This window comes from Tamandua tetradactyla, chromosome 6 (assembly GCF_023851605.1).
Source record: "Tamandua tetradactyla isolate mTamTet1 chromosome 6, mTamTet1.pri, whole genome shotgun sequence".
In the NCBI taxonomy this organism is placed as follows: Eukaryota; Metazoa; Chordata; class Mammalia; order Pilosa; family Myrmecophagidae; genus Tamandua; species Tamandua tetradactyla.
In genome coordinates this window covers 4598113-4619692 of record NC_135332.1, presented here as the reverse complement: position 1 = coordinate 4619692, position 21580 = coordinate 4598113, and the positions used below count along the sequence as shown (strand labels likewise).

At 38.6% G+C, this 21580-nt stretch overlaps 1 protein-coding gene, 1 long non-coding RNA gene, 1 other non-coding gene and 1 pseudogene across 3 annotated transcripts in view; all 4 read right to left on the bottom strand.

The window, feature by feature from the left end:
- The window catches only part of LOC143686984 (leucine-rich repeat-containing protein 37A-like), an 84352-nt gene that overhangs the window by 45332 nt on the left and 17440 nt on the right, over positions 1-21580 (bottom strand).
- LOC143686992 (uncharacterized) lies at positions 4157-21565 on the bottom strand. The gene is made up of 3 exons (XR_013177353.1): positions 21512-21565; positions 14675-14728; positions 4157-12100 (listed from the first exon to the last, which is right to left on the bottom strand). It is a non-coding gene; the product is annotated as an uncharacterized LOC143686992 (long non-coding RNA).
- LOC143686985 (nuclear receptor coactivator 2 pseudogene) lies at positions 14735-19440 on the bottom strand (annotated as a pseudogene).
- Positions 19773-19843, bottom strand: TRNAG-GCC (transfer RNA glycine (anticodon GCC)). Its single transcript has one exon. It is a non-coding gene; the product is annotated as a tRNA-Gly (tRNA).

The following is a 21580-nucleotide window of genomic DNA, read 5'->3' as shown; positions in this document are numbered from 1 at the left end:
TATTCCAGGTGCTTTCCTCTCTCAATCTTTAGAACTTTAAAAATGTTCACAGCTTACTCCACCCAATTAATCAATTCCTTGGCTTTGGAGCCCAAGAAGAAAGGGATAACTCAAAAAAGAGGAACTGGTGAAAGCCACAGCTCCCATCACATACTCTGATGTGTATTCTTGTCATTAATGCCCTTGTTACACGGCATGTAATCACCTGATCATTTGTCAGTCCCCTAGATTATCAGAGACCACACGTCACTGTCACTGTCATCTCTGTGCCTGGCATAATTCCTGATGTTTTAATAAATATTGAGTAAACATATAACATTTTGTTTCTAAATTAGTAAAATGAATAAATTCATTTTTTACACAAATTTCTATTCCAAAATGCTAATATCTATTTCCTTCTCAATTCTCAAAGGAAAGAAAAAGCAGAAAAGAAAAGAACCAAAGAGAAAGGAAAATATGCCCTTAGAGGTTATCTCTACTAAAGAATCATTAGGGTACTTTTGTAGACCATCAAAAAAAAAATAGTAATTATTACAGCTATTATCTATTGGCTACCAGGCATTGTTAATCAGCACTTCACATTTAATCTTCACCATAACCTTATGTGGTAGATATTATTATTATACCACTTTACAGATGAGGAAACGGAGGCACAGAGAGGTTATATAACTTGTCCTAGGTCACCAAGCTAGTAAGGAGCAGAGCTCGGATTTGAACTCAGTTCTGTCTGGTTCCAAAACCTGTATAAAGAAGATAGGGTTTTAAATAGCTGTTACTTTAACCTTAATTTTGAGGATACTAAATATAGAAATACCTTTTCAAACTTCATCTACCCAATGAGGAAAGCCTCATGAGAATTACATTTTATGTTTTGATTTATTTTCCCTAATTATCTCCCACAATTAAATATTTAATTAGTCCATGATCATTGAGACTTTAGAAATGTAAAACCATATTATAGGTTATGTTGGTGAAAATGGAGTAAAGACTCTGAAAATTCACCCCTCCATAAATGCAATGAAAAATCTGGCAAAAATTGTCAGAATCAACTCTTTCATAAGCTAGAAATGTAAAGGTTTGCAGTAACCCAAGAAGCGTTGATTCAAGAAAATGGCTGGATTCCATAAGAACACTGCATTTTGTAGTGTTTTAATTTACCCTAAGGCTCATTCCCTGCTCTCCAGGCTCAGCAGGAGCCTTGAAAAATCACAGCCCACATGCAGGCACTGGAGGGAGCATAATGCAGGTGGAGCTCTTTCAAAGCCTAATTCTCAAATATTTGTCATTAATTGACCTAGCTGGTGATTCATTGGAAGACTCCAATAGAAAGGTTTGTCTTCATTTAACCTGACTTGTAGCTACCTTGTGCCTAAAGCCTCTCCCAAGAGTGCATTTTTTAAAATAAATAATCACAGGTAAGTGCTTTAACTTCACAGCTGAGAGAGGCAATGGACAATAGGGCAAACAATAGTCTAACCAAAAAGCTTGCAAGGAAAAACCAAGACATGATGTATCTATGGGAGATTTGAAAATCTGGGACATATTCCTAGGACTCTAAAAGACCACCATGTGCAATCTAGAACAGCTGTGAGCATGCTTACAAAATACTTGAGAAAGTCTTCAGTTTTAACTTTGAGACTCTGCACAAGCAGGAAGTGAAGGCTAAGGCAGAGTGGTATGCTGTCTGCCTGGTGTTGATGGCAAGCCCCATTTGCACACAGAGCTCCTTGGCAAAGACTGGGAGACTTTTGAGGAAATCTCAGTTCAATCATTAGCTGACCACCAAGATAAGAGAATAAAGATTCCAGTTACCATACACAGCAAAGAAAGATTTTACAAAAGTAGTTCAGAAAAGTCATTAGACAACTACTACAAGGAAAGACAACACCAAACCCAGGAGAAGAGAGAATCTGATTTGCAGAGTTGCAACATTATACAATTTTAAATGTCCCATTTTCAGCAAAAATTTACAAGACATGCAAAGAAAGAAGAAAGTATGGCCCATAAAAGGCAAAAAGTAACCAAAAGAAACTGTCCTGAGGAAATCCAGACATTAAGCTTACTAGACAAAGACTTAAAATCAGCTATTTTAAATATGTTCAAAGAGATGAAGGAAGCCTTGTCTAAAGAACTAAAAGAAAGTAAGAAAACGATGTTTCATCAAATATAGAAATGGAATTGAGTAGAAATTCTGGAGCCGAAAAGTACAACTGAAGTGAAACAGTCATTTGAGGGGCTTGTTAGCAGATTTGACCAAGCAGAAGAAAGAATCAGCAAACTTGAAGATAGATAATTGAGATTATGCAGACTAAAGAAAAGAAAGAAACAGGAATGAAAAGAAAAGAACAGAGCCCCAGAGACCTATGGGACATCATCAAGTATACTAACATACTCATAATAGAAACCCCAGAGGAGAGGAGAGAGAGAGAAAGGGGCAAAAAGAAATGGCCAAAAATCTTCCTAAATTTGATGCAAAGCATTAATCTACATATCCAAAAAGCTCAAGGAATTCCAAGGCAAATAAACTCAAAGATATATACATCTAGACACATCATGACCAAACTTTCAAAAAGCAAAGATAAAGTCAAAAGCAGCAAAAGAGAAGTGACTCATCACATAGGAGGAACCTCAATAAAATTAACCACTAACTTTTCATTAGAAACCATGGAGGCCAGAAGGCAATGAGATGACAAAACTCTAAAGAAGAAATCTTCTCAAACAAGAATTCTATGTCTGGCAAAACTGTCCTTCAAAAATGAAGGAGAAATTAAGAAATTTATTCCTAGATAAACAAAATCTGAGTTCATGGCTGGGACACCTCCCTACAAGATATGCTAAAGGATTTCTTTCAGGCTAAATTGAAGGACAGAGGATAGTAACTCGAATCCACAAGAAGAAATAAAGAGCACCAGTAAAGGTAACTATATAAATATGAAAAATGAATGAATGTATATTTTGTATATACCTCCTTTTCCCCTCCTCCTATCAGGTTTAAAAGATAACTACATAAAGCCGCAATGATCCTGCTTTATTATTATCTATACTGATGCGCTCACAATGTATTTTGTGGACGATAACAGTATAAAGAAGGGAGGCAGAGTGGATCTATATAGGAGCAATGTTTTTATACTACTGAAATTAAGTTGATATTCACCCAAATGTGAATGTTATACATTAAAATGTTAAAGATAATTCTCAGGGCAACCACTAAGAGAATAACTAAAATAACATAAATAATTAGGGAACTAAAATAGTATACTAGAAACTATTTTATACAAAAAAGAAGGTAGCCAGGGAGAAATAGAGGAAGACATAAGATAAATGGATAAAGAATAGCAAAATGGCAGATGTAAATCCTACTTTATCAGTAAATACATTAGCTATAAATGTATTAAAATTTCCAATTAAAAGGTAGAAATTGGCAGAATGGATTTTAAAACTACCAATCCCACTATATACTGTCTACAAAAGATTCACTTTAGCTCCAAAGACACAAATAGATTGAAATTAAAAGGATGGAAAAAGATATACAATGTGAGTAGTAACAAAAAGGGAGCAAGAGTAGCTACACTAATAATAGAAAAAATAGACTTTAATACAAAAATCATTTCAAGAGGACAAAGGTGGACATTTTATAATAACAAGAGGATCAATCCATCAAGAAGATAAAATAATTATATATGCATTTAACAACAGAGCCCCAAAATCTATGAAGCAAAAACTGACAAAACTGAAAGGAGAAAAGGACAGTGCAACAATAATAGCTATATTCCATTTTTAATAATGGATGGAACAACTAGACAGAAGATCAACAGAAATGATAGATTATAAGGGAATACTGTGAACAATCGTATGCCAATAAATAAGATAACCTAGATGTAATTGACATATACTTAGAAATACAAACTACTGAAACTGACTCAAGAAGAACTAGAAAATCTGAATAGTTTTTTTTTTTGGCATTAAAGCCTTTAGGATCATCACTGGGATCTGCAAGTAAGCTCCTCCACCTCTACATTTCCCCACTGCCCACTCTACCCCCCCCCCCCCCCAGTGATTAAGAATATATAGTCAAAACAATTTAGCAAAGTTTGCTATCCCTCCCCCACTCTTACCTCAGTTCCCCAACCCTCCACACTCTTTCTTAACATCTCATCTATGGCCTTGCACCCATCAGTTTTATGTCTCTTCTCAACTAGACAGCTCTTTCTCACCTGACTAGTTGACTCACTAGTATTGCTAGGGAATCAAAATATGAGACCATTCTATTTTGTCCTATTTTCTCCTATCTTTAGAGCATTTTTTTCCTTCACCAAGGTTTTACTTGGGCAAAGAAAAGAAAGAGTGGGGACTGACTCAACAGCTCAAGTTTGAAGGAATTTGCAGTATCTTTTTTCCACAAACCAAATGATACTAATGGTTTTAGAATCACAATGAACATTGCACTAAAGATCATGTCCATTTCTGATTCAATCTCCTTGTTTTGTAGATAAACTAAGGTGCAGTAGAATTGAAGAATATGTTTAGGGTCCCTAGCTAATGAATTTATAGGTCCCATCTTTATGGGAATAAAATGTGGCAACTTAGCTTTAAGGCCTGCCCCAGAGCCAAAGTTTAAGAAATGTTGTTCCCAATTATTTTGTAAAGTATATATTGGAAGAGGAGAGCATAAATATTTTTTTTCATAAGCCTTTTGCTTAGAACAATGGGACAGACTAAAGGTAGCTCACAAAATAAGGGAACATTGCTTACCTGTCGTTTTTTTTTCTCCAAATTCTTCTATACAGGTCCAGACAGATGGGCTACGTTTCCTTTCTATTAACTGAGGAGACAGAGAAGAGTTGAGGACTGAAATATGTCATCACTATCCTGAGTGTACTGAAATCCTAACAGCTTCAGCTGAAAAAAATGTCCAAAGCAGGCAATGAAAATAAATTTTAAATAGGACAAACTCTAAAACTATCCATGCTAGAATCACAAGAGAGGCAGGGAAAACTGGTTCCTTAGAGAAGGTAGCCAAAGAAATAAGCAGAATGAGCCAGATCCTATTCCAGGATGTTTGAAAGTACTTGGGGTTGGAGCAACCCCTTTCCTTTACTCATCCACATAGGTCCGGGAGTCACAAGAACATGACCCCCCGTGAGAAACTCCTCAACACAAGACCTCTAACAGAATCACATCAACTCCTTCTCAGGGGCAAAGTCTAAAGAATCTGAAATGGTGAGCCTTTATTTAATTCAAATTTCTGAGAATAACCTTGAAAAAGACTCTCTGGTTAGGTTATATAAAGAAGTGAGAACAGTGGGAGAAGGAAGGGCCCCAGAATCAGGCAGACCTGGGTTTGAATTCTCGCTCTGCTGCTTTCTGCTGAAGTGATTTGAGTATTGAACATCTCTGAGCCTTATACCACTTACCTCACCAGGTAGTTAGAGAACTACATGAAAGAGCATGTGCAAAGCACAGCACGGGGATGGGCACAGAGAAGATGCTCAGCAGTAATGAAGTCATATGTACACTGACCAGTAAGCAGAGATCTTGGAAGTGCCCAGAGATGCCATGGCCAGGCACTCCAGGAGCATGAGATGCTTATAGAGAAATGGAGCTGTCTGCCCTCAAGGTCCTATTTAAGTAACAAATCGACTTCAAGATACAATGAACAAAAAACAAAATTGTTGTCATTCAGCTATTAGAAGAGAATGCAGAGGTGTAGAGAACATTACATGCAAAACTCTTAAATGGCTGTGCTCCTTATTAATAATGGTGTGAACTCAAACAAGTTACCCAAGGTCTCTGAGTTTCAATTTCCTCATCTGCAAATCGAGACACTGACATCCTTAACATGAGAGTTGTTGGGAAAATGAAAGTACGGGAAGTACAGTATGAGCTAACAAGTTTGGGCACTTCCTATGTGCCAAGCACTATTAAAAGAGCTTTATGCACACTATCTTACTTCGTATGATAAGTACTTAGTATAGTGCCTGGAATAAAATAAGTACTTAACAAATACAAGTTTAAAGAAACGTTATAAGGTAGAGGAATAACTACCAAGCTTCAGAGAGAAGAGACGTTACCTTTTATACAGGTGGGAAGAATAAGATGCAGTTGGGAGAAGAGAAGTATAATACTTTCTGGGTATGATAATCTTAACACTTCTGAAATACTACAAGTTCAACAGCCATTCTAAATCACTCCAAAGGACAGACTCGTGTTATTTTCATCTTTAATGTTATGCCTTTCTGAATCTGAGAAGCTGCCAGGATTCCAGTACATACCAAACAGTGATGACAACACCCTGATATGTATAATCTTTTGTACATCTACAGTCATCTAAAGGTAGTAGCCTTGGGGGCGTTAGGGCATCTCTGTGAACGCAGCTCTGTGTCTTCACAGGGTGGCCACACCTCCCACACTGATATCCTCAACAGTAGGGGAAATAATTCAATAGGGATATGGCTTGGCTTTCTCATTTATTCTAAGTGCATATATTCTTGGCACTATGTTGATATACCACAGGCAAGCCAGCCCATGAATGTGTTATATCTGAATAAGGTATATAGCCTTTGTACATTGTACAGTCCTTCCATTTTTAAATCATGGAGCTTGTATTTTTAGAATCAATAAACTGACTAAAAGAAAACTTTTAAAAAATAAGCCATCAGTCTGGACCTGTGTAGGAGAATGTAGGAGAAGCACTTTAAAGCCAGAAAAAAAAAGCATACTTAACATTTAGGATAATCAACCACTGCTGATTCTCCATAGTGTATTTCATTCCTGATTTCATCTGAAACAGGTATGATTACTACTACCATTCAGAGAATGGTATTTTACTAATAAGCTCTTGGCATATTTTTGAAGTGGATTTCAGATGCAAGAAAGACTCTTACCACCTTTGTAACTCATTCAATCGGTGTTTGTCAATAAAGCTTATGCTTCGTTCAAGACATTTACTGGGTTACAATTACCTGGGATCCGGGGGTGAATTCAGGTTTTATGGGGCCTGCAGCTTATATCTTACATAATTTGGGAAATACTCTCTAAGAAAAAAAGTGTAGAATTATGAATACAAAAATTGCTAGGGCCCCTCCCAGGACCTTGGAAGGGGCCTATGCAAGCGAGGGGCCCTGAACCCTCAAGCATAAACTTCATTCAGTTCATGATAAATCCATCTCAGCTGGGACCTTTTTTTAAAACTTTTTTATTAATTAAAAAAATTAACAAACAAAACATTAAGATATCATTCCATTCTACATATAAATCAGTAATTCTTAATATCATCACATAGTTGCATATTCATCATTTCTTAGAACATTTGCATTGATTTAGAAAAAGAAATAAAAAGACAACAGAAAAAGAAATAAAATGATACTAGAGAAAAAAAGATTATACATACCATACCCCTTACCCCTCGCTTTCATTTACCACCAGCATTTCAAACTAAATTTATTTTAACATTTGTTCCCCCCTATTATTTATTTTTATTCCATATGTTCTACTCTTCTGTTGATACAGCAGCTAAAAGGAGCATCAGACACAAGGTTTTCACATTCACAGACTCTCATTGTGAAAGCTATATCATTGTTCAATCATCATCAAGAAACATGGCTACTGGACCACAGCACTACATTTTCAGGCATTTCCCTCCAGCCTCTCCGCTACATCTTGAACAACAAGGTGATATCTACTTAATGCATAAGAATAACCTCCAGGATAACCTCTCAACTCTGTTTGGAATCTCTCAGCCATTGATACTTAGTCTCATTTCACTCTTCCCCCTTTGGCCGAGAAGGTTCTCTCAATCCCTTGATGTTAATTCTCAGCTCATTCTAGGGTTTTTCTCAGTCCCATGATGCTGAGTCTCAGCTCATTCCAGGATTTCTGTCCCAGGTTGCCAGGAAGGTCCACACCCCTGGGAGCCATGTCCCACGCAGAGAGGGGGAGGGTGGTGAGACTGCTCGTCATGTTGGCTGGAGAGAGAGGCCACATCTGAGCAACAAAAGAGGCTCTCTTGGGGGTGACTCTTAGGCCTAAATTTTAAGTAGACTTGACCTATCATTTGTGGGGTTAAGTTTCATATGAACAAACCCCAAGACTGGGGGCTCAGCCTGTAGCTTTGGTTGTCCACACTGCTTGTGAGAATATCAAGAATTCAACTTGGGGAAGTTGAATTTCTCCCCACTCTCACCATTCCCTGAAGGGGGCTTGCAAATACTTTTGCAGTCACTGATCAAATCACTCTGGGATTCATCGGGGCATCACTCTGGACAAACCAACAAAATCTCATGTCCTACCTGAGATTCCAAGTACTTATGACATTCAACCAAACTATCTACATGAGTTATATTAGGAAATGCTCTAGTCAAAATATAAATTTTGTAACAAATAAACATTTTTTGCTTTAGTCTCACACATAAGGTGACATTTTAAAGTATTAATTATCATCTATTTTCAGCACCCTGCAATAATGACATTCCTTTGTTCTTCCTCATGCAAAAACATTTTTAAAATTTTTAAATTGTACATTTCACTATTATTATACACTCTAGGCATTCCTAGATTATACCATCTCAATCTTTAACATCTATCTGTCTTTCTGATTTCATTTATGTCCCCAGTCCTCCTCCCTCTATCATTCTCACATGCAGCTTCATTCAGTGTTTTAACATAATTACATTACAGTTAGGTAGTATTGTGCTGTCCTTTTCTGAGTTTTTGTATCCAGTCTTGTTGCACAGTCTGTATCCCTTCAGCTCCAATTACCCAATATCTTACCCTATTTCTATCTCCTGGTGGTCTCTGTTACCAATGAAATATTCCAAGTTTATTCACTAATGTCAGTTCATATCAGTGAGACCACACAGTATTTGTCCTTTAGTTTTTGGCTAGTCTCACTCAGCATACTGTTCTCAAGGTCCATCCATGTTGTTACATACTTCATAAGTTTATTCTGTCTTAAAGCTGCATAATATTCCATCGTATGTATATACCACAGTTTGTTTAGCCACTCGTCTGTTGATGGACATTTTGGCTGTTGCCATCTCTTTGCAATTGTAAATTAGGCTGCTATAAATATTGGTGTGCAAGTGTCCGTTTGTGTCTTTGCCCTTAAGTCCTCTGAATAGATACCTAGCAATGGTATTGCTGGGTCATATGGCAATTCTATATTCAGCTTTTTGAGGAACCGCCAAACTGTCTTCCACAGTGGTTACACCATTTGACATTCCCACCAACAGTGATAAGTGTGCCTCTTTCTCCACATCCTCTCCAGCACTTGTCATTTTCTGTTTTGTTGATAATGGCCATTCTGGTGGGTGTGAGATGATATCTCATTGTGGTTTTGATTTGCATTTCTCTAATGGCCAGGGACGTTGAGCATCTCTTCATGTGCCTTTGGCCATTTGTATTTCCTCTTCTGAGAAGTGACTGTTCAAGTCTTTTTCCCATTTTGTAATTGGATTGGCTGTCTTTTTGTTGTTGAGTCAGCTGGGACCTTTTAACCATCTTTTTACAAATTTTTTTTTAATGCAGGGAAAAATATTGTTTTAACTTATACATAAATACCCCAGCACTGTGTCATATAGGTCATAAAATGACAATTCCAGGGGTGGCATCTTTCTCTTGGCAACTTGCCGGTGGAAGACATGCAGTGAGGCTTATGTCTCACCTATGGAAAATGTTTCCTGAAGCAAATTAGTTTTGTCTGTTTGAAAAATTCAACCAAAAACAAAGAAGGAACCACACACTTAAGGTATTGTGACTATTGTGCCAATTTTTAAAAGTAAGTATGAATTAGTTTTAGGGGTGTGGCTCTTTTTAAATTACATGATATGAGCATTAATATATTTCCTGCACCAGCTAGCTCTAATTCTTTCATTATTGTTTAGCAAATGCCTTTTTCTGTTGCTGAAGTTGAACAAAGAAACCTGAGATAGTCAAGTTGGCTTCTCCTCTCTCAACTTTTAGTGTGAATCTTTTCTAACCCACCAACCACTCCTGCCTTTGTCATCCCCCTACCCTGTCACCCTGCTGCACAGATCCTAGCAGGGCTCTTGTATGTTTTCCTATCAACATCCATCTCTTCCTTCCAGTCTGAAAGTTTCTTGGAGACAGTTTCTATCCTATTCCTCTTTGTATCCTCAGTACTTAGTACAGTGTCTGGCACACATTGGTGTGCCAGCAGCACTTACGGAGTAATTTTTAATGAATTCATTACAGTTTTTTCCATAAATTTTCATTAAAATTTATTAAATGATGCAATAACAACAGAATTCTTTATTCACAATAGCATTATTTTACATCAATGAGCAAACAGCATCAATACAGCAATATTAACTTGCATAAATGTATTTTAAATTTCTCAGAATATATCTCCCTTTGTATAAATTGCTCACACTAGAAATACAAACAGCAATGCGGGTGAACAAAGTGATGTTCAATCCATTTTGAAAATAAATTGTAACCTCAAACACTGCAAGCTTTCTCCTGAAGAACATATTGCTTAATTTTACCCTTGCATAATCTTTCATATACACACATCTCAGACGCAACTTCATGAGGAACCGTACAAATAAAACCCACAAATGACAAAGGAAAAATATAAGATAACGTCTGAAGAAATGTATCATCATCACTGCTCAGCAATATAAAGTTTCAGTGATGATGCACATACTAAAAAATTGCACACAATTCACTATACAAATATAATACATCAGACAACTATGTAGGATTTAAAAACAGATCTAAGGCATTATACTGGATTTTAGCATTTTGAAGTTCTTACACATAGCTTTTATCTGTAGTAAGAAACTTAAAAAGATTTTAGTCTATAGTGAAATGCCAGGGAGAAATTTTAATTAAAATTTCTGAGGCCACTACTGTAATTTTCTTTCATACAGGGAATGCTTTGTTCTTAGGCAGCATACTACTATACAAATACTAGAAAATTTAAATTCACACCAACAATTAATGGCTTAAGTTGATTGTGAATTTGTGGATTCTGCAAATGGATCTGTACCACCCAGTTCATGTGTTAAGCCCATATGAACTCCATTTTAAAATATAGAATAAAAATTGCATTATATAAACTACAAAAATTGCTTTTAATTACTACAGGCTATGTGAAATACACATGAGAAGGGGGGAGGAGGTTCTTTAAATCCTTGAGTCAAATAAATTCATTATATTAAAACAGCTCACTTTGCTTTTTAAACTTACCACATTACACGAACACTTAAATGAGTTTTATAACCAAGTTAACGTATGTATACTTTTCACATTTATTAATATAAGTAAAACACTGATTATTTTTCTATTAAATAAAAGTACTCAGGATAACAAATTTATTGTGTACAGCATGGGAAATATGGATAATGAAGGAAATTGAATTGGCTTTTGCTTCTATAGTGATCAGTATGATCAGAGGATTCCTTTATTTATTTTCTTCTACTAATTAAATGTAAAGTAAAACCCCATTATCTGATCTGAGCCGTTAAGAAAATTCACAATCTCTTTTCCTTCACAACAGTAATCATCCTGAATTATTCTAAATTACTAATATCACAGATTTGCCAGAATTGGGATTGACATTAAAACATAGAGACATTTTTGGATGGTGTTACAGTGAAAAGTGGCTTAAAACCCGGAAGAAAATAAAGCCAAGTTAAACTCCATTTTTGCTTTGTGCTGTGTGATGTTAAAGTCATTCTAATTTGCAGATTCCTAAAAATCAATTTGAAACAGATTGTGTTAAATTATGTATAACCAAAGCCTCACTATACCAATGAGGTCACAGAGTTCCAGGCCAACAACTACTTCTTTTTTCCTTCACAGTTGGGCAACCCAATGGGTTGTTTGAGAAGAGCAGTGTGGGACATGTGAACTGGTGGCCACCAAGAAGCGCTGTTCCTTGGCCACCTCCCTGTATTGAGATCCCTTTCAAGTGGAAACAAATACCAAAATGAAGATTTCCAGAGAACTTCTTTAATATGGAGTCACACTTTCAGACTATTTATCATTCATCTTCATATTATCTCTCTGTGTATACTTCCATAAGCTGTACATATACAGAGAGACATAAATAGGGGTGGTTTGTATATTCTTCACCCTGCCACAATAAATAATCAGATTTCAAGGAAAAATCTCTCTGATCTTAAAAAGCTTGACTAATGAGATATTATAAAATGCTTTGATTTGTTTTGAATTTTTAAAAAATATTTAATTGACATATATAATCACATACCATGTAATCATTCAAAGTGTACAATAAAAAATGCATTGATTAATTTTAGACATCAAAAACACATACTAATATTTATTTGGTGCAAAATTTACATTTTCTGCAGCACGCTATTTTTTTTTATGCATGGGCAGGCCCTGGGAATTGAACCTGAGTCTCCGGCACAGTAGGTGGGAACTCTGCCACTGAGCCACCGTTGCCCACTCTGTAGCACACTATTTAATTCAACTTGTATGCTCAGTTTATTTGAACGCCATAATTACATAGAATCTTGAAAAGGGTGTGAGATCTTGTTGACTTGTACAGGTTAGTGTGATACCCTGATACATTCATTGTAATTTGGGCAGAGAATAAAAATCTATTTGGAAAGCCCCCTTGAGGGACTTGGGGAAAATGTGGAAATAATAAACTTCCCCATCTGGGGAATTTCAGATATTCTCACAAGAATCGGGGACTACCAATTTAAAAGGCCAAGCCTTCGATCTTGTGACTTGCCCTTATGAAATTTATTCCAGCAAAGGAGAAGCTAAACCTACTTATAACTAGGCACAAGAGTCACCCCCCAGAGAACCCCTTTTGTTGCTCAGATGTGGCCTTTCTCTCAAAGCCAACCTGGTAGGCAAACTCATGGCCCTCCCCCCTATGTGGGACATGACTCCCAGGGGTGTAAATCTCCCTGGCAACTTGGGACATGACTCCTGAGGAGCCTGGACCCAGCATTGTCAGATTGAGAAAGGCTTCTTGACCAAAAAGGGGAAGAGAAATGAAACAAAATAAAGTTTCAGTGGCAGAGAGATTTCAAGCAAAGGTCGAGAGGTTATTCTGGAGGTTATTTTTATGTATTATTTATATCCCTTTTTAGTTTTTAGTGGAGTAGAATAGTTAGAAGGAAATATCTGAAGCTGCTGAACTGTATTCCAGTAGCCTTCATTCTTGAAGATGATTGTTTGACTATACAGCTTTTACAGTTTAACTATGTGACTGTGAAAACCTTGTGGCTGATACTCCCTTTATCTAGTATATGGACAGACGAGCAAAAATTAAGAACAAAAAATAAATAAATAATAGGGGGTAGATAAGGGTCATAGAATGTTTTGGATGCTTTTTTTCATTTTTATTCTTATGTATTTTTTTTGAGTAACGAAAATGTTCAAAAGTTGATTGTGGGGGGTGCAAGGGTAGTTCAGTGGACGAATTCGTGCCTGCCATGTGGGAGACCTGGGTTCAATTTCTGGCCCATGCACTATCCACCACCCCCCAAATCAATAAATGGTGCTATAGTAACGGGATACTCACATGGAAAAACAAATGAAATGTGACCCCCCCCAATACAGCATACAAAAAAAAAATGATACTGTGAACCACTGATTTTACACTTTGGATGATTATATGGTATGTGAATATATCTCAATAAAACTCCCCCCCAAAACTGCATCCTTCTGAGAATTCAGATAAGAAAGTTTGTGTAGTAGGGGTTGGGGTGAAATAGCTCAAAAAAAGGTAATCAGTTTCTTGGTATTGCAGTTGTCTAAAACTGATGCTAGTTAATAAAAGATTATTCCCCTACCAGAGTGGGCAAGAAAAACAACCATAAGTGGCTTGCTTAGTAACATGCAGTCTTTCAAAGGTTCATGAAGAAAGACTATAAACAAAAAAAAAAAGAATTGGTTTCTATAGAGGTGGCATATCATATAGATTAGATAAATGAGTTATGAGCAGAATCACAAGGTTTAGAAAATAAAAAGTCTTAAGTCTACAAATCAGGTCTAATGAAGGCATTGATATCCTTTACAAAACACTTTAGGAGAGACTGTTATGAAGATAATCTAATTTAATATTGAAGTACCTCATTTTTTAGTCAATTACACAATATGTAGGCCTTAAAAATTATACAATTAAACACTTAAGTTCTCCAATTACTGCCTGTTTACACATAAATTGGATTTTATGTACCTTACAAAACTTTGGCTTAGTCAACACTGCTATAAAATAAAATAAAAAACACACGATGGTGGTTAAATCCATAGTGATATTTACTGTAAAATTTTTTTTGAATGCTGTTTGGTGGGGGTCACATTTCATTCTTTTTCCATGTGAGGATCCTGTTATTGCAGCACCATTTATTGATTTTGTTTGTCTGCTTGCTTGTTTTTTTTTGGGAAGTGCACAGGCTGAGGATCGAACCTGGGTCTCCTGCATGGCAGACAAGAATTCCACCACTGAACATCTGCTGTAAACTTTAAACACTATTATTTTCTTCTGTTTTATGGCCAGAGTTGCTGGGGAACAGAATAATCATGCTTCCGAAGCAGGTATCCTTAGCTTGATTGGTATCAAGTCCTAACTTTGCTCTTCTCCTTGCCAGTGAATGCATTTTTCTGAAGTTCAATATTTAGTGGCTGATCAGTGGCTGTCAAAATGTTTAGAAAATAAAGGACTTACCTGGTTTCTGATGCTTTTATTATATTTTTTGAAAAACGAGTGACAGTGGGAGAACTGGGGAGGAGAGAGGAAGGGGGAGAGTTGAGATTAGACAAGGAATAGGAATCACATAATTCAAGCTGTCTGACTCCACCAAGGGAACTTAATTTGGAATATGAAAAATATTTCTTCTTGATTCAAGATTTAGGTGAACTAGCTTGGTTTTTGTTAACAAAGTAAAAAAAGGAAAAGAAAAAACCTGTTAAAATTAACAGCCCTCTCACAGCTCTTTTTCATCTATCTAATGCATCTGTCCAATAACTGGGAACTTTTGCCAACATAGTCTTTAGAGCCTTCTACAAAGATACAAATGACTCTAATGGTCTTCTCTTACTGGGTGTTTCTGTGCCGGACAGCACTGTCCGTGGAGTCTGCTCTGCTTCTATCCCAAATGTAGGCTTTAGCTTAAAATACCGCGTTAAGATATTTCTTTAAAATTCTCTCTTCCCCCTAGATGATATCTGAACCTTTTGTACCATTCTGATTAATCAGGGAAAACAAAGCAAGAAACCAGTGTCTGGAACCAAATAAGAACAGAACAAGAGCACGGTTGTTTCCTTAAATACATATATTTAAATACATTCAATCTGACATAGGTATGAAATTTGCCTGTCAACGTTAGCTTTGCAGGAGAGATGTAGGTTGCACTAAGGTGAATGCAGTGAGCAGACAGAGCAGCTGTCTGGATGCAAGCTTCAGACTCTCAAGAGAAGAGGCAGTTCCTGCAACAGCCGAGAAGAATAGTCTTCTCATCTTGCCCTGACAGAACTGGCTGGCAGGTGAGTTGGGTCAAAACAAATACACGCAGCTTTCCAGACTGGTAAATGTTTTGAGCAAGTAAGCCTGGTCAGCTGAAGAAAAAAGCAACCAGTTACCTTCAGCGTCAACAGGATTTCTGTGAAGCGTTTCCCTCCCTTAAATCATATCCATTCCAGGCAGCTGGTTTGGGAAAAGCTTGCCTCCCCTCAGAGCAGGGTCATTATCCTGCTCAGAACCCATGGAGGACAACCCTGATGTAGGCACAGAGGTCACTGAGGTCATGCTTATCTGTCCTGTCATCTGGGGCATGTTGTTCATATCACTTGAACTGGTAGCCATGGATACAATGATGCTCTTATTGTTATTGTACATGCTGGTGTTTGCTTGCTGCCAAAAGTGTGGTGGGGACTGCTGTGAAATCATGCCATTTCTGTCCATATTCCCTTGGACCAACCCATTCATGTCTGAGGAGGCCTGATAGGCTGGATTCCCGTGAGACTGCTGTATCATGGGATTCTGGGTATGTGCCATCCTGGGCAACATCAAAAGACTCTAAGGAATTGTAGACCCAGTGAAGCCTGATTTGTTCCCTTGTCTGGAGGAAATGGACACACGTTGAGCATTTGCCTGGGGGATTGCTTACAGTTGCTGGTATACCACCAGGAGCCACCATACTTGGTGTCATATTCAATCCTTGTCCTCTCATCATCAACGTTTGCTCCTTAACTTGCTGTTGCTGATGCATTTGTCTCATCGAAGATGCTGATTCAGGATTTCCCTCGGTCTCTGGACCAACATCTGTACATTAATAGGTCCCTGAAAGTCAGGTTCACATTTGAAATACTGCTGATTTGATTCATAAATGGCTGGTAATTCTGCTGTTCTTGAGGGTGATGCTTAAGATGGAGTCTTGGTTGATTTGGCTGGTTCTGCATGAGGGCAGTGGGCCTAAGGCCTTGCCTGGGTTGCATAAGGAGCATGGCATAACTAGGCTGCTGTCCTATGGTGTGAAAATTTGGATCCTGTATGGGGGCATAGTTCCCTGGGCCATTTGTACCTGGGATGCATACTGCCATGGGAAAACTGGGGCTTTCTGCTCCATCATGAGGTTGGAATCCTGACTTGAGAACTGTTCTGGATCTGCTGCTTGACTCTAGGTGAACAGTTCAGGTATTCCCAAAGTTCTATCAATTTCTTTTGAGCCATCAAAATTCCTCAAGGCCAAATATAGCTGATCCAGGAGAGCTCTTTCATCACTTGGAGTCTTGATGTAGGAAAGTGGACAAAGCGAGTCATCTTGAGAGCTGCCAAATGGCTGCCTGTTTTGACTGGTGAAAGATACCTGGCCAATAGGAAGTATGCCCTCAGGCCATGGGGTGATCTGATTTGGAGGAGCTGTTTGTTGGCTATACTAAAGTCCCCCCACATTCATCTCTAATTCAGATGGCCCTATACTCATGATCTGAGACTGAAGCATCTATCTTGAGCCAGACTGGTTGCTGGGTCTCATGGGGATGCTGGCTGTTGGATTCTGAATCATAACTCCTTGGAGTGGCCAATTCATGGCATTGGCAGCACATGTGACTCTCACAGCCAAGATCTGAGGGGTCCATCTTCTGGATGGAACAAGAAGGATTACTCCCACTCATTCCTGTAACATGGTTTACTAAATGTCCTTAGTTTCCTATTATCCCTTGATTACCCATCATTCCTGGCTGAGGTTTCACTGAGTATGAACTACTGTTTCTTATTGGTGGGAAAGGTCCAGCAAGTCTGGATTGCCAATAATTTTCCCAGTTACTCTGATTGTGGGTTATTAAAAGTGCTTTGTGAGATCTGCAATGCTGTTTCCTGGATTCCAACAGGTGTAAAAGACTGCTTGCAGCTGTGAATTGCATGAGGTAACTGATGATGGCTTGCTTGTCAACTGATTTATCAGGGACACCTGGCCTCATGTCTGGGAAAAGCTGTCTTAATAGACTATTCTGCAAATCATCCAAAATTTCCTCCAACTTGTCCAGCTCACTGCCAGGCTGGTCATTAGGCCCAAAGCTCATCTCCTCCTTCTCAGTTTTCATAGCTATTAATTTTGTATTACTGGCAGGGTCTGTCTTACTGTTCAGTTGCTCAAGCTGGGGGTTATTTCTGGTAAACCAGTATCTTCAATATCATTTTATTCTAGCAACTAGTGAAGTAGTGAATTCTCTTTCTTCTTGGGGCTCACTGGTTCTTGTTTAATAGTCACTTCTGTACTGGGATCTATGGTGCTGGATTCCGAACTCAGTTCCTTACCTGAGGTTTCTGCAGTTAACTTAGCCAAATCTACAGGGGAACTGGCTGTCCTGCAAGAGTCTGTGCAAAATTTCACACATCCTTGAATGAGATTCCGTATTTTGACCCAGGACCAGGCAAGCTACCTGTGGAGTCCTTTTTGTGTCTGACAAAGAGCTGGATAAGGGTGAAGGCTCCACCTGATGCGATTTGTTGGTCAACAGCTGTAGGAGTTTGATCTGTCCTTTGCTGTCATGCAGTCTATTCTGTCTATCAGGTCTCTCACTGCTCACAGTCTGGGACATGTTGGAATCATTCATTTCCTTTTGCTGTCCAGGATGGCAGCTGCTTTCTGCTTGTCTAGTTGTGCCATCGGGGGCTCCCCATAAAGTCCAAAACAGTCTTTGAAGCCTAAGCTTCCCATCTTGCTAAATGGGGGGAAGATTCACATTAACAGGGGAGTTTTGCAATTTGCCCATTTTTAGGTCTGGTGAAGCCAACGATGACCCTAATGAGACCCCATGCCCCTCAATGCACTAAGAGAACTGGTGATGTAACCATGAATATATTTCCTGTGCTGCTACAAACTCCCACAGGGGAGTGCAAGCTTCCTGCAGGGGAAAACTGGGTGGAAGTCAAGATCTTCCAGCCACTCCAAGGTTTATGAGGTGTCTTGGTGAAAACACAGAGTTGGGCTGCCCTGGATTCATACCAGGACTACTTTGAGAGGGACTATTCATTTTGACTGCATAGTTACTACCCTGGGGAGTGGTTCCTTACATGCTTGACCAGTTCATTCCCCCAGAACCACCAAATCTGCCCACAGGCATATCCATTTGTTCCTTTGGACCATTTATGGGAAAATTTATATTGCTACTGAGGGTCGGTCCTAACCTAGGTTCCCACTGCACATGGCATGATGGGCAAGGCTGCCAGAGCTGAGTGGATTCAGTGGCTTCCCCATAGCTTATCCAGTCAGATTCAGATTCATTACACATATATTCTGCTCTTTGTGAAGTATATGAAAAGATATTACAAGCTGAGGCTCATTAGTAGTCTGAGAACGGATGAGTTTGCTCTTCACTTGGTCAGCAACAAGAGTGTCATCAGACAAGGAAAAATGATAGATGTGACTGAATTTCAGTCCCTGTCTTAGTGCTTCATGATGACGCTTCCTAGCATAGGACAGACTCCCCTTCATACTGTGCATGGAACTTCTGAATGCACCTTTGCACCAGATCCTCCCAGCTTGGCTTCATGGCTGCCCTCATGGTGCTAGTATCCAATGATGTGATCTTCATTTGGAGATCCTGGTGAATGGGTGAGGGAAGAACTGGTCTCTTCTTCATGGCAACTCTTCTTGCCACCCAAATCAAGCAGGACTGAAAATCCTCTCCTTTGTTGGATTTTGGTTGAGAAACAGCAAAGCACATCATAGTTTCAAATTTCTTATGTGCTTCCTGGTTATTATGACCTTCCTCTTCTGAGTTAGGTAAAGGTTTTACCAGCATCCAACAATCAAAGACTATTCTTTCTAGGAGGATCACCAGACCAAGATCCCCCATTCACTATAAACTTTGGCAGCAGACTTTTGACAAACTCAGTGTGGTCCCCAACAGGAAGAATGCCATATAAGCTATTGTTCATCAGCTCTTTCTGGTCATACCTTAGTACCGTGTCATATTCTCTGAAACAAGCACAACACTGCCTTCCAGGTTTACTACAAAGAAGAAGCCATCAAAGGTATCAAGCATTAAGGCACAGGAGCATCCTTACTGATGACACTATGCCCTGTAGACGATACCTCTGACTTCTGTACTTCATCTATGTTGGCAGCTGCTGCTTTCTCTTGCTCTTTGATCTGACAAATTTGCATCACAGTTTCTTTTGTTTCTTTTTTGTATGCTATATGGCAGGGGTCACATTTCACTCTTTTTCCATGTGAGTATCCTGTAATTGCAGCATCATTCATTGAATTTTTGTTTGGTTGTTTTTGTCTGTTTGCCTGTTGCTTGGTTTTTTTGGGAAGTGCATGGGCCGGGAATCGAACCCGGGTCTCCCGCGTGGCAGGCGAGAATTCTACCACTGAACTACCCTTGCACCTCCCATAGTTTTTTTGAAGATTGAACGTATGTCAGGTTTGAAGTTAACGTTGTCTCTAACATTCAAATTTGCAAAAATCAGCTCTGTAAGTTCTACATATTTATTTTCCTGTTCACAATTACATTTCTCAGTGCTTCTTTTGGGGCTGAGTCCAAGCAGGTCAGGACATTCTTTGCACTTTCTTGTCTCTGTTCTGGATGGATCAGACATATTTTCTCCCATCAAACTCATTTTGGACAAAATCAACAACCATCACATTGCCCAGCGGCTTCAGCAGCATAATGTGGGAAGTTCAGTCTCTATCACTGCAGTCTTCTGACCATTGTGTCTATACACAAGGCAGAGGATCTACACATCTGTAGACAAATCCAAGAGAAATCTTGGAATGGCTCTTCCAGGCTCTGCATCACTCCCCTGAGGAGGCTGGAGTCTCCTTTCTGGTCGGCTCCAATCAGGGCTGGGCAGGGGGTGCCTCACTCCTTGGGGAGAGGTCCGCACTCACATCCCTGGACTCCATGCGGTGCCTCGGGCACTCACTTGTTGCCTCTGCTTGAATTCGTTAAATTTTATCAACTGTGACTCCACACTTTTTTTTTTCTTGTCTTGCCAATATAATTATAATGAAACTTGGATTCTTAAGAGGGATCCTCATTATAAAATAACTGCAAAGTTGGTGAAGACATTTGTATTGAAGCCACCAACACTTCTTAGTGGAGGGACCAAGCTTTTTGTTGTGCCAACAAAAGAAAAATGGACCCTCAAGTTGTCTTTCCCTAAGTTAGGCGTTGGCAAATTAAAGAAGTGAGGGGAACGAAGTTACAGATGGGCCTTCCAGATGCACCCGAAACATCCCCATTTAACCTGAAATGAACTGTGTGAAGCTGGATATCTGAACCACAAGACAGATTGACAGTCTTTTCCAAAGTCAGGCTTAGAGGTTTAAAATCCCCTTCAGTTACATTAAACATACCCATTGATTTGCTTGCATGACAGAAAAGTCAAAGAATTTTGAGGCTGAAGGAGAGTAAAACCCACACTTCTCATCTGAATAGCAGTTGGGAAAGAAAGTACTTGAGGGCTAGGATGATGTATTCTATTTACTAATATTTTTCACACGATAGCATGACATAAATATCATCTTTCTCTATACCTCAAAGATTCTGATTGTCAACAGAAAATTTACAACTTCAACGCTATATACTTTTTGAAAAATGCTCTGGATGATTAGAGAGAAGTGCTCTGTGACCGGTCTTCAAGTATACATTCTGCTTTAACATCTAAAAGAATCTGCTGAGAAAGACCCCTGATCTTTTGTTCCGTGGAAGACTTTGTGCTAAGTTTTGTCATTTGCAGTTAATACTGCATACATAAGCAGTTAAGGACTTTGCACATAAGCCAGAATCAAGCTTAAATTCAAAAGCAGAATTTCAAGGACATTCACACGTCTCAGTATTATCATTGGGATTCCCATGACAACGGTAATTTGAATGTTACTTGCTTGGTGACTTTTACCTTCCATGACAAAGGTCAATACTATGGAAAGCAAAGCTTGCCATGTATTGGTTAGATGAGTCTCTTGCCCTTTTTGTACCTTAGTTTCCTCATTTGATAAAAACAGATCTTAAGACATACACTTTTCACAGTGTCCATACTGGGTTTACTTACCCCCAGCCAATGTGTAACAATGTTTTTAATACGTAAATCATCTTTTTACATGTATTCATCTTCTATTTC